Genomic DNA, 24,109 nt, shown 5'->3' with positions numbered 1-24,109 from the left:
GTACCACCTTGCTTGGTCATAAGGTTTGTTTTTTTTTTTTTTTTTTGTTTTTTTTTTTTGGGTTTTTAAGACAGGGTTTCTCTGTATAGCCCTGGCTGTCCTGGAACTCACTTTGTAGACCAGGCTGGCCTCGAACTCAGAAATCCGCCTGCCTCTGCCTCCCAAGTGCTGGGATTAAAGGCGTGCACCACCACGCCCGGCTTGTTGTTGTTTTTAAATGGATTTTTTTTTTTAAAGGAGCATTGATGGTCAGAACCATAAGTTGTTTGGATAACTGAGAAATGAGGCTCAGAACAGGTGAGAGAGCAAATGTGAGTAAGAGAGGAAGGCAGGGTTTCAGCATCAGTTAAAATGTCTAGTTTTATAGACTAGTATACTCAACATTAGAGATGGGCGAGGGGTGTGTGGTGTGTGTGTGTGTGTGTGTGTGTGTGTGTGTGTGTGTGACTCAAGGTCACCTGGCTGGTCGTGATGGAAAGAGAGGAGAAAGATTCCATGGGTGATGCAGAGCACATTATTAGACCTGCTGACAGACTGACTGAATAGATGCTAGCCAAGTCAGAAGTCATGCTAAGGCTGATGGGGTTGGGGGGAGGAGCTTCATTTTCTTCTCTGAGTTCTAGGAAAAGTCAAAAGGCAGTTCAGGGAGTGTCAGAGACATCCTGGGTTACTCAGCCAGACCTCTCAGTTTCAGGCACCCAGGACAGCCACACCATTCATGCTTGGGCAATGTACACTCCCCACCTTCTCAACTTCACTTCTCAGTGTTTTCTTGACCCCTCTTTCTCTCATGGGGAACCCCTAACCTGACTCGGTCGCGGGAGCTGGGGTGTGGGAGCATAGCACACAAAACACCAGGAGTATGCTGTAGTTGGGGCACAGTCTGGGTAAGTGACTTTGTAAGGCATTCTATACCAAAGACATCCACCTTCATGCCTTGAGGACATGGGGGAAGAGGAGGACAGGGAAGTCTTCCTGGCTAAAGTGAGACCAGTGTTGAGCTAATAATAAATAATTATAACAGCGGCCATTTATTGAACACTAATTACGTGTTTGGCACTTGGAATCCCTTCCTCACCAAATCCTGACAACAAGTTCGGGAGGTAGGTATTATCTCCATTTTACAGACGAGGGCCCCGAGGCTTCAAGTAAAGAACTTTGTCCAAGTCAGGATGCTTAGTATAGGGAAGACCTAGGACTTGAACTCGGAACAGCCTCACTTGACAGCCCATATGATGTATTGCCATCTCTACTGGGGTTCAGATGGGCCTCCAGGGAGGAAGACTTCAGTGAGAAGAGTAAAGGATACAGCCCCAGCAGAAAGGGGATACTGTTTCTGGAGTGCCTCTAAACAGGGATGTCCCTCTGGCCACTTATGGAGTGAGAAGGCAGTGTGGTTGGCTCAATGGAGCCAATCTCACCAAGCTCCTGTACCCACGACTCTTTACAGGAGCATCATATCTCCAGGATAGAGATGAGGAGCAGATGTCACCCACCCAAGGACCCCACACCCCATGAGACAGAGTGCTCCTTCTAGACACCTGGGGTTCCCTCCCAGAGCCCTGGTGCAAGCCAGGCAGTTTCAGCCACGGTTGCCTCCCCACCCATAAGCAACACGCACATTTGCTGTCTTTCTTCTTTCTCTCATACATTATTCCAGACCCAGTTCACAGCATGGCCAGAAGCCATCCTCCACCCCAGCCAGCACCCCTCCCCAATACACACACACACACACACACACACACAATTTGGCCGTACCTGAGAGAGTGGTGTCTGTCTTTCTACCCAAGTCCTTCACAGATGGGAGTCACCCAGCTGGACTGACAGCTGCTGTCACTGTGCCGGCTGTGGAGGCATTTCCTAATGACTGAGCAGGTCGGGAGGACAGCGCAGGGAAGTGAATGCTGCCCAACCCGTTTGAGGCCAGGAGGCTCTCTGGTGCTGCCCAGGGGTTGGGCAGCTGCTGGAGTCAGGTGATCCCAGTGAGGATGCTAGCTGAGGAGCCCTTGGCTGAATCAGAGGGTCTCACTATAGAAGCAGTAACTCGGGGTCCCTTTGGCCAAGGCTTCTCTGGTCATTGATTTTCCCATCCAACCATGGGAAAACTATACATAGGAATCCCTGACTTTGACCACATGAAGAGTAAACGGGCCAATAGGTCAGAGCCTAAGTGGGCTATGACACCCCAAGTCCCACACTAAGTTTGGTGTGAGGTGCCCATGTGCAACTGTTTTTCATTAAATAGAGGGGCTCAGTGTGCCAATAGACCAACCACTACTAGTATAAACATGCATGCGTTGGTTTGGGGAATGTCTTTGGATGATCTAAAGTACATTTGGACAACTGTGATCGACAATATCAATTATGTGTGTTTCAAAATAGCTTGGACAGTACAGGGTTTTGAATGTTCTCAACACAGAGAAATGTTTTATCAGTGATATCTGAATTTATGGATATTCCAGTCACTCTAATACAATCATTAACGATTATATACATGTGTTGAAATGCCGTCCTTACACTTTACCCCTTACATATGTGCAATTGAAAATTTAAAAATTATTAAAATGATATTGAGGGGCCCGGGTTGTAAACCAGCAGGGTGAGTGCTTGCTCAGCGTGCATAAAGCCCTGGGTTGATTCCCAGATCTGTATAAACCAGGTGTGGTAGCATCTGCCTGTAATCTCTGCACTCAAGGTAGGGACAGAAGGACCAGAAGCTCAGGATCAGCTGGGCAGTGGTGGTGCACACCTTTATCCCAGCACTGCAGTGGCCGAGGCAGGCTGGTCTCTGTGAGTTCGAGGCCAGCCTGGTCTACAGAGTGAGTCCCAGGACAGCCAAGGCTATACAGAGAACCCCTGTCTGGGGGTGGTGGGACAAGTTCAAGACAGTCCTCAGTTACACAAGGCCAGTCTGAGCTACGTGAGACTCTGTCTCAAAAAAAGTTTGTTGTTGTTGTTGTTGTTGTTGTTTGCTTTTGTTCTTTTTGTAAAGTTGAGGCAGGGACTCGAGGCTAAGAGCACTTGTTGCTCTTGCAGAGGACCTGGGTTTGATTCTCAGCACCCACGTGGTGGCTCACAACTATTCATAACTCCAGTTCCAGGAGATTTGATGCCCTCTTCTAACCTTGGTCGACACCAGGCATGCACATGGTACACATACGTACATAGAAGTCAAATACACATATGTAAAACAAAATGACTAAATCTAAAAAAAGAAAAATAGTTGAGACAGAAAAAAACAAACAAACAAAAAAAAACCAATAGCAAAAATAGCTATGGATGTACACATACCCAGAAGTCACTGACTGTGGGACAGTCAGTGTCAGAACTGTCTGTAGGAATGACCTCGATACATGACAAGGTTTATGAGAAGAGACCTGAAGGGAGACACATCAAACCATTATTAGGAGTCATTTTTTAGGGGAATAATAATAATAAAAAAAAAACCCAGAAAAAACAAACAAACCCTGAATATGTCTTTGTTTCTTTTTGATTTTGGGAGGGGGCAGTGTAAGAGCCTCAGAGCACTCTCCTGTGCACTGAGGCCTGGAGCCCAGAGGACAGGACAGCTTGTGGGTTCTCTCCTTGCACCATAGGGGCCCAGAGGACACACTTAGGTCATTGGGCTCGGTGGGTGGGCCAGTGCGCTTTATCTGCTGAGCCAGCTCACTGGTTCTCCCTTTTAAAATTATTATTATTATTATTTGCTGTATGTGTGTGTTGTGGTTGGGGGGTGGTGAGGGGCATGTGCGGCATGGCCTGCGAGTGGTGGTCAGAGGAGAACTTTGTGGGGCACTGGAATGGAATTCAGGTATGCGGTTGTGTGGCAAGCATCTTTCCTTACAAACCCAGCTTGTCAGCACGTGAATGCCTGTTTCCTTTGTGATCGTAAACAACCAAGAATAAGGGAGACTCCAGGGTGAGGGAACTGGAAAATATTTTGGGGTACACTCCCTCTCAGTTCTCAGGAGGTTCTCCCAAAGTCACTTATTTTTTTTTCCTGGAAGAAAAAGAGAATAGGTTACTAGATACAAAGCATATTAACACGTGTGTGGCCCATAGCATGACCATTCCGCCCTGTCAACCATGGTCCTGTCCCCAGGGGCATTTTGCTCTCAGAGGATGACATTTCAGGACGGCCAACAACTTCAGCCAGGGATACACGTCTAGGCAGGTATGCTGGCATGGCAGTCTCTCATGCTCTTTTTCTGGGAGCTTCAGGTAGCCCCAGATTTAGTAAAGAAAGTCACAATATTGGGCGATGGTGGCGCATGCCTTTAATCCCAGCACTTGGGAGGAAGAGGCAGGCAGATTTCTGAGTTCAAGGCCAGCCTGGTCTACAGAGTGAGTTCCAGGACAGCCAGGGCTATACAGAGAAACCCTGTCTTGAAAAACCAAAACGCAAAAACAAAACAAAACAAAAAGTCACAATATAGGGCTGCCAAGATGGCTGGGCGGATAAGAGCACTGACTGTTCTTCCGAAGGTCCTGAGTTCAAATCCCAGCAACCACATGGTGGCTCACAAACCATCTGTAATGAGATCTAACGCCCTCTTCTGGTGTGTCTAAAGACAGCTACAGTGTACTTACATATAATAATAAATAAAATCTTTGGGCTGGAGCAGGTGGAGGTCCTGAGTTCAATTCCCAACAACCACATGATGGCTCACAGCTATCTGTACAGCATACAGTGTATGCACATACATAAAATAAATAAATACAACTTAGTGAGAACTTGTTTCAAGGTAAAAGGTCAAAACGTCTGGGAACAGAGTTCAGTGGGAAAGGGCTTATTTAGCATGCGTGAGGGTCTCTGTTCAAAGGCTGGTGCCACCATAAAGAACTAGTAAGATAAAACTGCCAAGTTCTCAGATTCTTCGTCAGTGTGGCTTTTAACTCTGCCTAGGGATTTCTGGGGGTTCCTGAAAAGTACCAGTCCCCACCGTGTCTGTCGGGGAGGGGACTGAGTCAGACTAGGTGACCCCCTGGACTCTGACTTAGGTGACTTTTTAGAATTATTAGAAGTTCCTAAGTTTCTTTCGTATCTTTCCACTTGGCCTTCTACGGAGCTGGACTTCGCAGATGACCCTTAGGAGGTAAAGAGTTATTATCATACTGTATCATAGTGTATGTCATGTGTCCTTACTAGTAGTGACTAAAGGGGAAAATGCCATGTCCCTTTGGGGAACTTACTTAATCTGCCAGTGCCTTGGTGGCTTCACTCATAAACAATGGGGATAATGGCACCTACTCCATAGGGCTCTTCCGGCAATAAAGTAGATGATGCACATCATCCTGAAACAACTCTGGCTTGTATAAGGGTCCCCATTGGTGTCACCTCCTCATCATCACGTGACAAAAAGAGAAGCGAGGAGGATGTGATGCCTCTTAGACCCAGCATCTGGGTCTGGCCTTGACCGGTTCAAACACTAACATTATACTTAGGTTCCTCCTCAGCAATGAATTGTGGGAGAAGAACTTCTAGCTCCAGAGGGAGGGTACAGGCGTTCCTGCTCTGGACAGCCGTGCTTGAGGGTTGTCTGCCTTCCTGGAGTCACACTAGGTGTGCTAGTCCAGGGTCTCTGAGGCACTGATCTGCTCTGGGGAAGAGGTTGCCCAAGAGTGGGTGGGTCTGGAGCCTTCATTGGCTCCTTGGAGATAAGACCTGCCTTAGAAGCAGGGTGAGGCTGCCTATTGCCCTAGGACTCAGGAGGGTGCAGGAGGATCACAAGTTTGGGGCCACTCTGGGCCACATGAGACCCTGACACAAGCAAACAACAAACACCTTTCTTTGAGAGCCATTTTTGTGAAGGTAAAAGACTTCCAGGCTGAGGAAGGATCTCAGACAAACTTGCTGGCCACTTGCTAACCATAGGTACAATGTCTGCATGAGATGAACATGGACAAGGGACACAAGTCCCCAAATGCCAAAATCCCCTGGAAAACTGATTAAGAAAACAAAGCTAGCCTGTGGGCCAGCCTGGTCTACAGAGTGAGTTCCAAGACAGACAGAGCTACAGAGAAATCCTGTTTTGGAAAACTAAAATAAATAAAGGATCTCTTTCAGCCGGGCATGGTGGCGCACGCCTTTAACCCCGTGGGAGGCAGAGGCAGGCGGATTTCTGAGTTCAAGACCAGCCTGGTCTACAGAGTGAGTTCCAGGACAGCCAGGGCTTTACAGAGAAACCCTGTCTCGAAAAACCAAAAAAAAAAAAAAAGAAAAAAGAAAAAAGAAAGCAAAGCTTCAGGCCCTGGTGAAGGACTTAACAGATGTTAGGAAAAGTCCAAGAAGCTATATTCTATATTTATTTTTAAATATTGGAAGGATTGATGGACAGATTGGAGATATGCAAAAAAAAAAAAAAAAGTGTGTACTAATGGTCAAGTCCAGGCCTGGCTCATCTGAGAATTTCAACCTCCATATACTAAGGGTTTTCAAAAATAGATATTGACAAAAGAACACATTCAGAGGGTTCAAAGGTGAGGGAATATTAAGATGGCAGCTAGGGGTCCCTTCTCAGTCCCCCATGTAGCTACTGCCTTGCCAGCCTTCACACACATTCATAGGTTTGCATAGAAAACGCAGCAGATACAAGCGTTGGTGAGTTGTGGGTAAATTGGATCCCTTGTGTTCTCCTGGAGGCAATGTAAAATTATGTAGTGTCTGTGGAAAGCCATGTAGCGATTCCTAAAACATTTAAATACAGAATTACCTAGCAAGTCCACTCCTGGGGATACAGTCAGAAGGCTGATAGTGTGGGAGATGTAGCTTAGTTGGTTAGGAGTGGGAACATCCTGTGCAAGAGGCCCTGGGTTCAGTTCTTGACAGTGCTTAAAACCAGGCATGTTGGCACACATCTGTAACCCCAGCCCTCCACGGTGGGAGCAAAAGGTCATGGTCACCTGAGCTCCTCCCGGTTCAATGGCTCAGTTGGCAGATCAAGGGATGGTTTTCATCCTCGATTTACCTCTCCTGGGTCCTGAGCCCATTTAGCCCAACCTGACAGCAAAATGCCATAACCGAAACAATTCTGTTGTCCTCACAGTGGCTTCTGTCAGGCACTCACTCTGTCTGAAGTTTCAATTGTTGAGGTTTTAATAGTTGAGGCCCGCTGGTGGCACATGTCTTGATTTCTGAATTCACAGCCAGTCTGGTCTACTAAGTGAGTTCCAGGACAGCCAGGATAAACAGAGAAACCCTTTCTCAAAAAACAAACAAAAAAATTGAGCCCATTTTATACTTAAATACCTAATGAAGCCTCATCCTTAGCATCCATTCCTTAAGAATATACATATTTTCCAAATAGCCCAAATGCAAGCAAGCATCCATGCCTTACGATGCTCTGGGTTAGAGGAGGAGGCTTTATGGATGCCATTACAGCCCAAGCCTGTGAGTTCAGGTTTGCAATTCTAATTATGTTTTCAATAAATGGTAAAAATAACACATACTTCTAGGTTAAAAACAAACTCACGTGTCTACCACTTAAAATCACTGTGTCTACAGATTTGGGCATGTGCTGAGTTGGGCATGTGACTCAAGGCTGACTGTCTGAGACCTCTGAGATTAAGAGAAAATTTGGCAGGATCCTGGTGACTCACGTCTGTAATCCCAGCATTTGAGAGGCAGAGACAGGAGGGACCAGGAGTTCAAGGTCAGCCTGTGCTACAAGGTAAAACAAACAAACAAACAAACAAAACAAACCTGTCTTGAAGAGGAAACACAGACAGACAAAAAACAAAACAAAACAAAACAAAACAAAACAACAACAGCCCAACCCAACCCAACCAAACCAATACCACTTCTGTGCTCCTAGTATTGGAACCCAAGGTCAGATTTACAGACTTGACCTGAGAATCCTTACAAGACAAAACCCAGCTTGGACGCCAAGAGAAACCAACAAGGAGGGCTTGTGTCCAGGGAAGAGACTGACCGAAGGGGTGGGGCACAGGGGAACAAAGATAATGGCTCAGGCCTTTCTCAGCCCACCTGTGTGGGGCCACCTTCCGTTGTTGCCAGTCCTCGGAGTCTCTGTCGCTCCCAGCAAAATGCCCAAGTGCAGGTGCAGGGAAGGGTGAGTGACAAGTGGAGGAGCAAGCGCAGCGAGGTTTGTTCTCAGGAACGCTGGGGCGCTGGGGCGGCAGCTGTGCAGGAGAAGCAGGACAGGAGGTAAGGTAAGCCGCCTTTGGGGCAGGATTTAGACAGGCTCTTCACCGCGGAACCTGATTGCTCTCCCGCAGCCAAGAGGCCTCAGCTTCCGAGGCAGGTCCGGCCGAGTCAAGGACAGTGACAAGGTTTAAAAAAACAACTTCTATTAAGTGATAAAAATATGGCAACATTGAGAATAAATGTGGACAATTCATAAAGACACAGGCACGAAATGAGAAGACAGGATGTGCGCCCCTTCTACTGATAACTAGCCTTACTATTCTGTTGTTTATTTTTCCAAGAGAAAATTCCACCACACATAACATATTGTTATGCTACAATAACTATGAATTACATGCCTACAGATAATATATAATTACTTCTAAGATAAGTGGGGTCATATTGTATAAATTCTTTTAAGACCTATTTTTTTTAAACTGTTGTCATGTGATCTCAATAAACATTCCTTTATACCTTCATTTCAGGTATTTATTCTTGTGGTCCTGGGAAGCTGAGAGCCTCCTGGGTGCTTGGCAGGGGATCTGCCATGTGTTAGCCACTCTCTTCTTCCAATTTTCTTTTCTATTAAAAAATATATATATTTTCTATGTATGGGTGTTTGCATGTGTGTGTACCGTGCATGTGTGTGTGTGCCTAGTGCCCATGGAGACCAGAGAGAGTATCAGATCCCTGGGGTTTAAATCTGGGTCCTCTGAAAGGGCAGCCAGTGCTCTTAGCCACTTAACCACGGAGCCATCTCTCTAGCTCCACTCTTTTCCCTTAAAAACGTGTGTGTGTGTGGTCATGCACATACCACAGTGTACACGTGAAAAACATGAAGTTGATTTTTCTCCTTCTATGTGGGTTCCGGGGATGGAACTCAGGTCCTCAGGCTTGTCAGCAAGCGCCTTTTGCTGGCTGAACCATCTCTCAAGCCCTCCTTTTATTTAAAAGGTTTTATGGTAACCAGGGTGGCAGCCTTTGATCCCAAGCACTCTGGAGGAAGAGGCAGGGGAATCTCTGTGAGTTCAAGGCCAGCCTGGTCTATGTGGGGATCTGTGAGAACAAAACCAAAAGAAACCTTTTTTAAAAACAGAGCTGGGAAGGGAATTTCGAATCTGCTGAAAGTCGGGTAAGGCTCCATCTCTGGGCCGCCCTCAAAGACGGTGTTTATTTTGTTTATTGTTTTAGGATTTGTGTTTTGTACATATTTCTGTGTGACTTGTGTGTGTGTGTGTGTGGTGCTTTTTGAGGGTATTATACGTGAGCCATGTGAGGTAGGTGCTGACATCTGAACTCATTGTCCTCATGAGAGAGCCCCAAGCACGTGTAACTGCTGAGCCATGTCTCTCCAGCCCCTCGGCCATGAGTTTTCATGGACAGTAGTAATTAATTAATCTGATGTTAATTGATGGTAAGAGTGTTTCCTATTAGTCCCTATTACAACATTTCTCTGCAGAAAATGTTCGTTTTAGACATCTTGGTGTTATTGTGGTGTGTACTTACATGAAGCACACAAAAGGGCTTCTGACACCTTGGTTGTACCTGTAGGTCAACACCAATGTGTTTGTGTTACCAACACTAATGGTCTTGTCCAGGCACCATAGGCTGCTTGTGTGGAATTCTAAATATTGTCTTTCAACTCCCTTTCCTGGCTTCATTATTGTCTATGGTCAGTCTCTTATAGAGCAGTCAGAATTACCGGTTTAAGAAGTGTGCATTTAAGCCGGGCGTGGAGGCGCATGCCTTTAATCCCAGCACTCGGGAGGCAGAGACAGGCGGATTTCTGAGTTCAAGGCCAGCCTGGTCTACAAAGTGAGTTCCAGGACAGCCAGAGCTATACAGAGAAACCCTGTCTCAAAAAACAAAAAAACAAAACAAAACAACAACAACAAAAAAAAAGAAGTGTGCATTTGCCAGGCAGTGGTGGCACACACCTTTAATCCCAGCATTCAGAAGGCAGAGGTAGGCGGATCTCTGAGTTTGAGGCCATCAAACTTGAGAGTGAGTTCCAGGACACAAAGAAACCCTGTCTTAAACCCAACCATCCAACCCCTGTCTTAAAAAAAAGAAACCCAACCATCCATCCATCCATCCATCCATCCAACCAACCAACCAACCAACCAACCAACCAACNAAAAAAAAAAAAAAAAAAACCCAAACCAAACCAACCAACCAAACCAAACCAAAAGGAAGTGTTGCATTCTACAACTTTGCTTCTGCCAGGATTGGTAGATTGTATTATCAGATGTGGGTGTCTTTTGAGAACAATGTGAAAGATCTTCAGGAGCCCATGACCACGCATACGCATGCAGACGCGCACACAGTGGCTTCAGTGCAGGCAGCGTGGACGGTACTGGAGTAAACTGTTGAGAGAAAGAAACACTGAAGCAAGTGGGGGATCATGTCTATTGCTTTTACCTTCAAGGAATTTGTCCATTTGCTTAGGAGACATTGAGGCAAAGCAGAAAATGGTCGAAATCCTTGGCGATACACCAGGGCTTGAAAACTGGAGTCCAGTGACTGGCAAGATGGCTCAATGAGTAAAGGCTCTGGCCACCAAGCCAAACCTGAGTTCTGTCCCTTGAGCAGACGGCTGACTGCAAGGTATCCTCTGACCTCTACATGCAAACTATTCACATCCATTTTAAAAATGTAATTTAAAAATTAGAATCTGGGCTGGAGAGACGGCTCAGTGGTTAAGAGCACTGACTGTTCTTCCAGAGGTCCTGAGTTCAATTCCCAGCAACCACATGGTGGCTCACAACCATCTGTAATGAGATCTGATGCCCTCTTCTGGTGTGTCTGAAGATAACTACAGTGTACTCATACACATAAAATCAATAAATCCTTTAAAAAAAAATGGAATCCGAAAGCCAGGCATGGTGATACACACCTTTAACCCCAACACTCAGGAGGCAGAGACAGGCAGATCTCTTGAGTTCCTGAGTTCAAGGTCAGCATGGTCTATAGAGTGAGTTGTTCTAGGTCAGCCAGGACTACACAGAGAAACATTGTCTTTTTAGGAAAAAGAAAAAAGGAATCCAAGCTGGATGTAGAGGTGCACCCTGACAGGAGCATCTTCGTGAGTTTGAGGCCAGCCTGTTCTACTCAGTGAGTTCTAGGATAGCCAGAGCTACAGAATCCCGGTCTCAAAACAAACAAACAAACAAACAAATCAATCAAACCAACGAACCAAACAAAGGAACAAAAACTTGGAATCCAAATGAACTAGAGTTTAAGGAACAAAGATTAGGTAAAGGGCACAGGAGAAATGAGCTCCACAGCCCAAGTAGCCTTTGAATTCAGATAATTTGCTAAACCATATTCAATATATGTGGGGGAGGAGTAATGATAAGAAACAACGGAAAAAGCTGTGGTTAAGTGAAGTATAGCTTTCAGCTTCACAGTTGTAGGTTCAACAGCTGGAATCCAGTTGGATGAGACAGCAAGGACTGGAGCTGATGTGGTGGCATGTTCCTGTGATCCCAGCACTCAGGATCTAGAAACAAGAGGACTTGGGTTGAAGTGCCAGCCTGGGCTGCACATTACAAGCCTGGGGCAGGAGTAGGAATGGGAGGAGCCGTTCCAAAAACTAACAGGGTATTTATATTATTAAACAGATGCTGATGCATTTAAGAAGGGAGATAGACTGCAGGGGGGTGGTGGTGGTGCACACCTTTAATTTCAGCATTCAGAGGCAGAGGCAGGTGGCTGTCTGTGAGTTTGAGGCCAGCCTGGTCTATAGAGTAAGTTTCAGGACAGTCAGGGCTACACAGAGAAACCCTGTCTTAAACAAGCAAACAAGCAACAACAACAACAAGAAGAAACCCACCGGGACTGGAGAGATGGCTCAGAGGTTAAGAGCACTGGCTGTTTTTCTAGAGGTCTTGAGTTCAATTCCCAGAAACCACATGGTGGCTCACAACTAACTATAATGAGATCTGGCGCCCTCATTATAATAAACCTTAAAACAAAACAAAACAAAACACCTACTACCACCACAACAAAAAGGGAGAGAAACCACTAGAAACTTACTTTAAAAAAAAAAAAAAGAATCAGATGTAAAATAGCTAGAATAGAAGAGAGGATTAGTAAACTTGAAGACAGGTCAGTAGGAAATATTCAGTCTAAATCACAGTAGAGAAAGTAAAAAAATGCAGCCAAGCACATAGCTACACACGGAGCTTGCTGTGAAGGGTTGGAGCACGCTGTGAAGGGGTGAATATGGTAATTAGAAGCAAGTACACAGTCAGGAGCATGAGTTGGGAGCTACAGACTGAATTTTGCAATGCTGGTGAGCAGATTTTAAACCATGGAAACTGTGCATCTCAGGAAAAATCTGCATACCGAGATGGCAGGCGTTAGGGGCTGGAGAGAGATGGCTCAGCGGTTAAGGGCGCTGGGTGCCACACCCATCTAATGTGCTTCCGGCATGCAGGTGAACATGTAGATCTGACATTCAGGTACATTAGTTAAATATTTCGAAAACAAAAAGGAAAACGACATGAAGGGCCAGTGAGGTGGCCCAGCAGGTAAAGGCTCTTGGCACCAAGCCTGAGGGTCTGAATTCCATCCCCGGATCCGTGTGATGGAAGGAGAACTAAGTCCTTCTGACATGGACACAGATGCCATGGTAAGCACACACGTGTGCACACTCAGGCACACATGTAAATGCGGTTAAATTGTTTTTTTTCCTTTTTTTTAATTACATCTTTTCCTCAATTACATTTCCAATGCTATTCGAAAAGTCCCCCATGCCCTCCCCCCTGTTTTTTTTTTTTTTTTGTAAAGATTTATTTATTTTATATTTGTGAGTATACCGTTGCTGTTTTCAGACACACCAGAAGAGGGCGTCAGATCCCATTACAGATAGATGGGTTGTGAGCCACAATGTGGTTGCTGGGAATTGAACTCAGGACCTCTGGAAGAACAGCCAGTGCTGTTAAGCTCTGAGCCATCTCTCCAGCCCCTAAATTGTGTTTTAAAGTTGAGAAAATGTATACCTTTTGTACAAGAAGAATGCTGACAGTTCGCTTTCAAGATAAAAGACAATGGAAGTTAAAGACACACACTGTCATCTTCAAATGGCTGGAAGAGTGTAGGTGTCCAGCTGGAGAGATGGCTCAGCGGTTAAGAGCACTGACTTCTCCAGAGGTCCTGAGTTCAATTTCCAGCAACCACATTGTGAAGACAGCGACAGTATACTCACATATATTAAAAAATGTAGGTGTCAATTTAGATTTTTTTTTTTTTGAGACATAGTCCCAGGTATCCCTGGTGGCCTGAGGCTCGCTGCTTAGCCAAGGATGCCCTTGAACTCCTGCTCCTCTTGCCTCTAGTGCTTTGGTGACAGGCCTGAGCCACCACCATCCAGCTCAGTGTGGTTAAGCCAGGCAAGCACTCTTAACCAGCTGTTTCCCTGTCTGGAAGGAAGATCTCCAAGCAGAAAAATGACTCCCAGGAAAGCCCCGACAGAGAGGAGCAAATAACTTAAACGAAGAAGATACAGAGTCACATCGAGTATTGTCTTGAACTTTAATAAGTTTAAAATATATGAAGAGTCCCATCTCACCCGTCAATCTGGATACAGAGTCACATCGAGTATTGTCTTGAACTTCTTTAATAAGTTTAAAATATATGAAGAGTCCGTCTCACCCGTCAATCTGGATACAGAGTCACATCGAGTATTGTCTTGAACTTTAATAAGTTTAAAATATATGAAGAGTCCGTCTCACCCGTCAATCTGGATTGTCTCTTTCTTTTGACTCCTACATCATACAATCCCTAGGCCTGGGGAAGTTCACAATTTAGTGCTTCAGATACTTTTAAGCTCTCTAAAAGTATCATGAGGTGAGTAATACTAACTATTATTGAGGATATTATTCATTACCATTTTTACTTTTTTTCATTTATTTATTCGCTTAACGCCCTGACTGCTGTCCCCAGCCCCCCTCCGATCCCCCTTCACATAGTCCCTCCTCCCATCTCCCCTCCTCTTCTCCTCTGTAGATGTGATAGCTTCCCTTGGGTATCACCTTACCCTGGCACATCAAATCTCTTTTTGGAGACAGGGGTGGTCTCTCTATGTAGCCTTGGTGGTCCTGGAACTCGATATATAGACCAGGCTAGCCTTGAACTCAGAGATCTGCCAATCTCTGTTTGCCGGAACACTGGGATTAAAGGAGTACCACCCCGCCCGGCCTAAAACTTGTTAGAAGATTTATTTTATGTGTCTGAATATTTTGCCTGCATGCATGTATGTGTCTCACTTGTGTGCCTGGTGCCCTGGGAGGTAAGAGCACAGAAGACGTTGGATCTGCTAGAACGGGAGTTACGGGGGTTATGAGCCGCAGGACGGGTGCTGAGAATTGAATCTCACTCTAAAACGCTGGATCATCTCTCCAGACCCAAAACTAAGTAAAAACTTTAAATGTCAGCTGGGCAGTGGTGGTGCACGCCTTTGATCCTAGCACTTGGAAGGCAGAGGACGCTCGATCTCTGAATTCAAGGCCAGCCTGGTCTACAGACAGTTCCAGGCCAGCCAGGGCTACACAAGAGACCATGTCTTGAAAAACCAAAAATAAACAAAATTTTAAAAATTGAGATGTCTTTTTCTATTTGCATTTTTTTTCTACTATGATTTTGTGTCTGGCATCCAGTTTTCTTTTGGGATGGCTTTCTTACTGATTTTACTTTTTTTTTCCTTGGCTTTTTGAGATAGGGTTTCTCTGTGGTGTAGCCCTGCCTGTCTTGGAACTCACCCTGTAGACCAGGCTGGCCTCGAACTCAGAAATCTGTCTGCCTCTGCCTCCCAAGTGCTGGGATTCAAGGTGTGTACCACCACGCCTGGCCTGATTTTACTTTTTGAGACAGGACCTCATTGTGTAACCCTGGCTGGCCTGAAATTCTCTATGTAGACAAGGCTGGCCTGGAACTCTTAGAGATCCTCTGGTCTCAGCCTCTCAAGTGCTGGGATTGGAGGCATGTGCCTCCTTGCCTGCCTCTTCCTGATTTAGACTGCTATAAACTTAAGACAACGAGGGACGTGTCCATGTGACTGCTAAAAAGTTTGGTTGCTGGGACCAATTTGACATCTTTATGTCTTTTTTCTTAGTCGGAACACCGAGGGCAAGGTGTGTTACTACTTTGACTAGTCGGAAGGCTTTCTTAGCTAAATCTTAAAAGCTTTTTGCTCTAGTAAAAAGGCCTGGATGAACTGGACCAAATTGAAGATGCGGAGGGGCTAAGCAAATGAGAAGTGATCCACTGTTGTTATTTAGAGAGTAAGGAATTGCCTGAACCAGTCACTGGAAAAAGGAATGATGAATGTTGAAGATGCATAAATAACACCCCCCAACCCCTGTGAGAAAGACTCTAAGGATTCACTATTAATAGAAGGCTCAGAGGCAGAGCTGCTGGGTTACCCTAGCAGAAATGCGTAACTAGAACCAGCAGGTGGCGCTCTAAAGACAGCTCTTTGCTGTCCATATTTCCATCCTAGTCCAAGGTCTTGTTGACATTTCTAGAATGTTGACATTGAACAGAGAGTGGAGAGCTTCCTAGTTCTAACTTTTGACTCTGCTACATCCAGGGGTGAAATTCTCTAAATCAAGAACCTTGTGAAGTTTGGGGTTTTGTTTTTCTATGCTTGCTTTGCTTTTGGACGCCTCTACAGTACCACCCCCCTCAATTCAGTGTGCACCTGTGGTGGCCTCTAACTATGAAAAACGTTCCCGTTCCCTGGTTTTCCTGTGAAAATGTAAATTCTGATTCTGTAGCTGTCAAGTGAGGCCCGATTCTGCCTTTTAAACAAATTCCCCCCCTTTTTTTTGTGATGACTCATGCTCAGAATTGAGTTTAGTGTGCACTCTTTGTGAGAAGTCCTGTCTCTGCGCTGCAGTGGGTGAGAGGGACTCACACCCAGGCGCATCCAGGAGCAAACCTAATTCCATTTATGTATTTGTTTGCTTGTTTATTTTTGAGACAGGGTTTCTTTGTTTAGCCTTGGCTATCCTGGAACTGTTCTGTAAATCTGGCTGGCTTCAAACTCACAGAGATCTGCCTCAGTGCTGAGATTAAATAAAGCCTTGCACCACCACCACCTGTTTTCCTTTCATTGTTGTTGTTGTTGTTGTTGTTGTGTGTTGCTTGTGCCTTCAGAGGCCATAGAGGGCTGAGCTGAAGATGCAGGGGGTTATGAGCCACTATGTCGGGGCTGGAAACTGAGCCTCAGTCCTCTGGAAGAACAGCAAGTGCTCTTAACTGCTGAGCCAACTCTCCAGCCCTATCACAATCTTATAGATAAATGCAAATGGCTACTTTGAATCCATCAGCCGAGTGGTGTGTCCTTGGGCAATTTTTGTGAACATGTTGGGGCTCAGTTTTCAGATCTGTAAATGAGAACACCCTTGGCCTAACAGAGTATCTTGATGTTAAATCAGAATGGGTTAAACCCCGCCCAAGTGCCTAGCACACAGTAAAGCTCGATGAAGCTTGGAGAGTGGAGCCAGATGAACAGCTCTGGTGGAGAGGTTGCAGGAAGCAAGGACTTCAGCTGTTAGGACCATCATCATCTGAGAAGGGGGTCAGGGAGATGGGAGCAGAGAGCCAGGGGCCAGGCTATTGGTCAGCAGGTGATAAACATGATTTGAGGGGGAGTTGAGTTTAGCAGGTTAAGCAGGTTTCATCTGGAGGTGGAGATGATGGAGGCCTTCAGGCAGCTTGGGCTCTCTCTCTCTCTCTCTCTCTCTCTCTCTCTCTCTCCCCCCCCCCAGGGCATGTCTGTGTAGCTCTAAGTGTTCTGGAACTCACTCTGTAGACCAGGCTAGCTTCAAACTCAGATCCGTCTGCCTTTGCCTTCCAAGTGCTGGGATTAAATGCACGGCATCACCTGACTAGGCACACATGCCTTTCCCATCTTTCAGAGCTTTCTGGGATTGTGAGAACCACTTTTAAAGCATGCCAAGGTGGCCTTGTCTTACTTTCATGAAAAGCTTTGCTTCAACCTGCAAAACCCTAGTCCTGTTGCAATGGGTCCCTCAGCTCAGGTACAGCTTGTCTATGTGCTTCAGTATGGATTTGTTTGACATGACCACAGCCATCTTGAGTCATAGCCACCATGATTGCCCCTGAGTAACCCTGGCCGGTTTTTCCTGTATGGTCTCCCAGCAAACCACAACTAGATAAAACCATTAAAGTCAAATATGGGGCTTTGAACAACCAGACCCTGGTCCCAGGAATGCACCCGACTCTTTGATATTTTGTTATGAGATACCAGGTACGTTCCAGCCAGGATGAAGTCACTTTTGTCCCAGCCCATAAGTATACTCCTCTTTCTGACCCAGATTGCCAGCTATAGTTTTTACTGTCACTCAAGACTATTCTTCCTTAGTAAGTCCTACAGTAAACCCCTCTCTCTGTAACCCTACATGTCTGCCTATCTGTCTGAGGTATCCTGTCCCCTTGAGGTCAGTTCACAGTCTAGGACTGGGTTTAAATAGGGCCATGTTTCCATCAGATCACTGAGAGCCACAAATATTTATAGACTAACTTCCAGTACTTGCTGGCCCCTCCTAGGCACCTATTAGAGACAAGTATGTACAAACCCTGCCTTCTCTGGATTAACCTTGGGAATAAAGACACCCCTATGGGAAATGACTTCCCAGGGAAGCTTCTTGTTTTGTGTTGTTAACAACAGATAAGGCGTTGTTATTTTGTTTTCCATCAGATGGACATTTGTAGACTAAACATGAGCAGGCAGTAACTTTAACGTGTTATCTGTGCCCACTCTTACCAATGGCTCCTGTTCTATTTGGTAAGACTAATGGGCACAGGAGAACTGCAGTCACTGTGGAGGCAAGAGACGTGGATGACTTACGTGATCTGATAAAGACTTAGGGAATGGACCAGCCTTGGAAAGGCAGGAAGGGGACAATACTGACAGCTCAAGGGACTCACTGGATCTTGGGATTTATATGGAGGTAGTGATACACATTATCCCATCTGAGCGGCAAACAGTGGCAGGAGTCAGCACTGGTGTTAGCTCCAGTTCCTAAGAGGGAAAACGAGGTTCAAGGATGAAAAGTCTAAGATCTCTGACTTTAAGATTGTGTTCTCTTCTCTCTCTCTCTCTCTGGTTTGTTTTGATTTTGAGCACTGGGCACAGAGCCCAGGGCCTTACCCAGGCTGGGCAAGTAGAGTACCACTGAGCCACACCCATATACCCCTAATTTGAGCTCTCACTTGCTGTGTTATTGCACCGGTGTAACATAAAAGCATTGGCACCTGTTTGTCTTCTCCACTAAATTAGTTAGCCAGCGTTTGTTCGTTCTTAGGGACAGAGGCGAGAAGTGGGTGAGAGGACCAGAAGCAGCCGCTCACACGCAGACAGCAGAGGTGGAGAGCCTTGAAGCTATGACTGGCATTTCTTACTCCCTTGCCCAAGCTCCCAGGTCTTGCTCAACTCCAGCTGAGTAACAAAGCTGGCAGGGTTGCCTCACTACTTGACAGCAGGCCCCAGCCTTCCTGGCTCAAACCCACTTCCTGTCCCGGAGTCTCTTTTGTCAGACATGATTGAGTCTCGTTCTTCCTGTTGACTTCTGCTTTTTCCCAGCTGGCCCCAGGTGGTCCCCACGTGCTGCTGTGAACCAGATCAGCTGAGGACCCAGGACCAGGTGCCTTGCAACTTTGGGGAATTGGAGTGAGGGAGGGGAAGGAATGGGTGGGTGGGGGGACTTGGGCGTGGCCTGAGAGTCACCAGAGTGGAGGCTTCTGGTGTCTGAGAACCCTTTCTGCCCATATGGTGGCCAGTTAGGACGAATGCCATTATGTCCCTGTGATAGGTGACACTAGGCATTTGCTATGGTGCCTTTTTTTTTTTCTGAAAACACAGTTATCTTCCCTCATCTGGATTCTGATCACCTTGATTTGGTTTTTATTTCCTGGCTGCCTGCTAGTATTTCTTGGAGGGGCGGGGAGCTTTTTGGGTTCAGACAAGTTTATCTGGGCTGATGGAGAGACAATCAGGGTGAGGCAATGATGTCATGCCGGACTGAACAAGTGAGGGGCTTGTTTTGAAGTCTTGGCTGCTTCTAAATCGCTCAACTCCTGATGGGCCAGCGGCTTCTTTCATTCTGTCTTCTTGCCTACGGATGGCGAAGTATTTTTATTTTATTTGAACTCGTCCAGAGCTTGTAGGTCAATGGCTATGAAAGTGTTTCCTACACTGTAAGGAGGTTGTGTTTCTCAAGGCTTGGGACTCTCTTTATTTCGTTTCCTAAATGGAACTAGACATACTTTTTCTATGATAATATCTTATTTGATAAAATACAAGCTATACATGCAGAGACACTGACAATCTTTGTATAAGTATATCCTTAAATATGAGCACTTTGACCTACAAACATAGACATTTTATCTATTTTTTATGTGTCTGTCTGTGGGTGTGTATGTGCACATATCCATGGGTTCCCTTAGAGACTAGACACTTGAATCCCCTAGAACTGGAGTTAAAGACGGTTGTGAGCCTCCATGTGGGTGCTGGGAAGCAAACCCAGCCCTCTGCAAGAACAGAAGTTCTCATAACCATTGAGCCATCTCTCTAGCCCCCCAGTCCCCTTTGAGCTAGGGGCTCATGTCTATTAGTCTTGGCTGGTATAGAATTTGCTATGCAGATCAGGTTAGCCTTGGGTCTGTCTTGATTTTCCTGCCTCTGCCTTCTGGGCGCTAGAATCACAGGTGTGTGCAGCCTCACCAGCTCCCAACAACCTCACCTGGCCTCAAAATACACATGCTTTTGAGACAGGCTATGATGTTGACCTTGAACCCTGACTCCTCCTGTGCATACCCATCCAGTGTGAGGATTACAGGCATGAGCCATCACACCCAGCTGACATACACACTTTCAATAAATTTTTTAATGTTGAATTCTATTTACCGTCCTGTAACTTCTTTGCATTTAATGTCTTCTGAGTCATCGTATGCTGCTTCACAAATATCCACCCTGTCCTGGACTGCTGCACCGTATTCCATGTGTGGATGTAGCATGCATGGCTTGGTAAAGTAAACTGATTTGTGGGTACTGATAGGCTTTCAGTGTGAGTCTATAAAAGTAAGCTGCACTGCAGAAAACACCATTAAACATACAATCTTCACATACCAGCTCCGGCATTTCCTTAGAATGAATTCTTAGGAGATAGATCGTTGAGGCTGTGTGGTTGGAAGACCCATTGAAGAATTCTCGGTCCTGCTGCCTGGAGGAGGCATACTGAGGCTTCCCAGGGAGGAGGGTGAGACATCCTGGACTTGGAGGAGTCCTTTCTCCTCAGGCCCCCTTTCTCTTTATGGTGAAGTGACTTAGCTGCTCTTTCCGGTTCTTCTCTCCTTCTCCTGCTGGGCTGGGGTGAGGCAATGCTTTGGTTTGCCTACTCCCTGGACTGTGAGGTCTGTGTCTAAATGTTCTGTGAATGTACCAACTTCAACACATCGTCTTCTCTTTAGCCCATGCCATACGGTTGCTGAAGCAGATAGAACCTCTATCTCAGGAGCCTTTCTGGAGTTCAGAGGCACAGCACTCTTGCTTTGGCTAGCATCTGGCTTTCAGGTTCCTCTGTTGTTGCATGGCTACCACCCTTGCACATGCTTTCAGGCTTGTAATAGTGTGTGTGTGTGTGTGTGTGGACATCTTTTGTTTGTTTGTTTGTTTGGTTGGTTTTTCGAGACAGGGTTTCTCTGTATAGCCCTGGCTGTACTGGAACTCACTTTGTAGACCAGGCTGGCCTTGAACTCAGAAACCCACCTGCCTCTGCCTCCCAAGTGCTGGGATTAAAGGAACCAGAGTCTTTTTTTTTTCTTCTTTGAGACAGGGTCTCACTGTATAGCTCTAGCTGCTCTAGCGTTTGTTATATATAACCAGGCTGGCTGTGAGCTCAGAGCGGTTTTTCTGCTCTGTTTCTTGAGTGCTGGGATTAAAGGTGTTTGCTACTAGGTCCAGCAAAACCCAGAGTCTTGCTCATACTAGACAAACAGTATACCTATAAGCTATAGCCCAGGCCTTACTTATTTCTCTGTTTAGGAGACAGGGCCTCTGTACCGAGGCTTGGTTGGAACTGGCTCTGTTGTCCAGGCTGGCCTTGAGCTTACAGAATCCTCTTGTCTTAGCCTCCCAAGAGCTCAAATTCTAGAGGTGAGGTAGCAGCCCACTAGCATTTATTTTGATGCTGCAGACTGAATGCAGGGCTTCATAGGTGCATGCATCCTACCAGTGAGCTAGGGTCCTACCCCTGTTTACTCAGTCTTTATAACTGAAGTGATAAGCATAATGACATAAACAGCAATTATACTAAGAACAGCATTTTAAAAAAAGATTTATTTATTGATTTCATGTATGTGGGTATACTGTCACTATCTTCAGACACACCAGGGCATCAGGTCTTATTACAGATGCTTGTGAGCCACCGTGTGGTTGCTGGGAATTGAACTCAGGACCTCTGGAAAAGCAGTCAGTGCTCTTAACCACTGAGCCATCTCTCCAGCCCCTATCTGTACAACATTTTAAAAAGTTATTAATGGCATAGTGGAGGACCTTGTTAGGTCTTTATTGACCTTTGTAATTCTTTTATGATCACCTACTTATTTATACCCAGTAGGTTTGGATAATTGCTAAATTGCATAGCCAGCTCCATAAAGAGACTATGGTTGATCTATTTTTTTTAGCTCTTTCTCCCTTCCTTCCTTCCTTCCTTCCTTCCTTCCTTCCTTCCTTCCTTCCTTCCTTCCCTGTTCCTTCCCTTCCCCCTCTCTTCCTCCTCCTCCCTCTCTGATGGGTCTCATTATGAATCCCCACCTGGCCTGAAATTAGCTATGCAGACCAGGCTCAAACTCAGAGTTTCTGATTCCTGAGTGGGCCACATGGCTGGCTTCCTTCTTTCCTTCCTTCCTTTTTTTTTTCTTTTTTGGGGGTGCAAGGGGGAGTGGACAAGGCTTCTCTGTGTAGTCCTGGCTGTCACTCCATAGACCAGGCTGACCTCTAACTCAGAGATCTGCCTACCTATGCTTCCTAAATGCTGGAATTAAAGGTGTGCCCCACCACTGCTCCTCCCACCTTCTTTTGCTTTCTTGGAATTTCACCTAGAACCTCCCAAATGCTAGACAAGGTCTCCAGCACTTAGCTTTATTCCCATCCCTTTCTTGTATGTTCAGAACTCAGGGACCAGGGAGGCTTTGGAAACCAGCAACTCCTAGTCTAGAGTATTTATTTTTCATCCGTCAGATGATGAAAGTACTATGGGTCCATTGTTAAAAATAGAAGGCACACACACTCACACCCACGCACACACACACACACACACACACACACACACAAGAAAGAATAGCTTATGCTGAGCTTCTCACAGCTCACATCCTCCTAACCCCTTCTTTCCGTAGTCTATATCAATAAAAACAGAAGTGGAGCCAGGCATGGTTGGCAGCACTTGGGAGGCAGAGACAGGTGGATCTCTGAGTTCCAGGCCAGCCTGGTCTACAGAGTGAGTTTCAGGACAGCCAGGACTATACAGAGGAACCCTGTCTCGAAAAACAAAACAAAAAACAAAAACCCCCAAAACAAAAACAAACAAACAAACAAACCCCCCTACAAAAACCAGAAGTGGAGGCATTCTCTTGATAAACCTATCATCACCCATCGTGTGTAGCGTAATTTCTAGTGATTGTACAGTCCCGATTTATGGAAGTATGACTGCTACTGTACCTGATTCCATATTGATGGATAGATACTTACCCTCTTTTAAAAAAAAGATTTATTTTTTCTAATTGTGTATGTGCGTGTGTCTGAGCATGAGTATGCCAGTGTCCGTAGAGGCCAGAAGAAGGCGTTGGATCCCCTGGAGCTAGAGTGAGTGGTGGCTGTGAGCCACTGATGTGGATACTGGGAGGGCCCTCTGCAAAGGCAGTGTGCGCTCTTACCTCCCCGAGCCTCCTCGTCAGCTCTGGGTTTATTTTGAATCATATGTGCATGTATGCCTCTATGATGTGGATTTGTGCCCGTCAGAGTGCGGTGCCTGTGGAATGCAGCAGATCAGCTGGGTACATCCACTGGAGCTGGTGCAGTGATCTGCTTGCCCTGGCTGTAGAGAACTGAGTTCTGGTCCTCTGCAAGAGTGCTGCCGTGCTCCCCCAGCGGCGGAACCATCCTCTCACCCCAAGACTCTCGGTCCCTGCAAGAATTTCCATTCACGAGTACCTTTCCTCACGACCTCCCCTAATCATGTTTCCATCAAGCAACTGCTTAGTCTGTTTTTTTTTCAATCCTTTTTCTGTTAAATTACTACTAACTGCAGGGGCTGGAGAGATGGCTTAGCAGTTAAGAGCACTTGTTGCTCTGGCAAAGGACCTGAGTTTGATTCCCACCACTTAGATGATGGCTCATACCTGTATTTCCAGTTTTCGGGGATCTGATGCCATTTTCTTACCTCCTCTGGCATGGAGCACACATGTACACATACATGTGGGCAAAATCGTCATACATAAAGTGAACAAATCTATAAAAATTTTGAAAAAATTATGATTAATTCCTAATTAATGGATGTAGATTCATGGAGATTTTCTAGTACTTCCGCATTCTTTCCTGTACCAGAGGGAAACCTAGAGAAGGGTCAGCCTGGGAACTCCTTTGCTACCCCCCACAGCTTCCCTTTTACAGGGAACTGATAAAGGGCAAAAGCACCAGGGAATGAGGTATGTTTATAGAGAAGAAAGTGCCGGAGTAGGCAGCTGAAGAAAAAAAGCATAGCTTCCAGCCATGTGCAGTGTGAATGCTTTTAATCCCAGCATTTGGGAGGCAGAGTTAGGAGGATCTCTGTGAGTTGGAGGCCAGCCTGATATAAATAATGAGTTCCAGGCTAGTTAGAGCTACATAAACTCTCAGCAATGCAAACCAAGCCAAATTCAACCAAACCAAACCAA

At 45.8% G+C, this 24,109-nt stretch overlaps 1 protein-coding gene across 1 annotated transcript in view; it reads left to right on the top strand.

Annotated features, from left to right (window-relative positions):
- The first annotated feature begins 18,740 nt into the window (after positions 1-18,740).
- Positions 18,741-24,109, top strand: part of Ndel1 (nudE neurodevelopment protein 1 like 1) — a 46,262-nt gene continuing 40,893 nt past the window's right edge. The window contains exon 1 of the mRNA XM_021176323.2: positions 18,741-18,822. The gene's annotated coding sequence lies outside the window, so the exon portion shown is untranslated. The remainder of the gene's footprint in view (positions 18,823-24,109) is intronic.

Source organism: Mus caroli, chromosome 11 (assembly GCF_900094665.2).
Source record: "Mus caroli chromosome 11, CAROLI_EIJ_v1.1, whole genome shotgun sequence".
Taxonomy (NCBI): Eukaryota; Metazoa; Chordata; class Mammalia; order Rodentia; family Muridae; genus Mus; species Mus caroli.
This window is presented reverse-complemented; position numbering and strand designations above follow the sequence as displayed.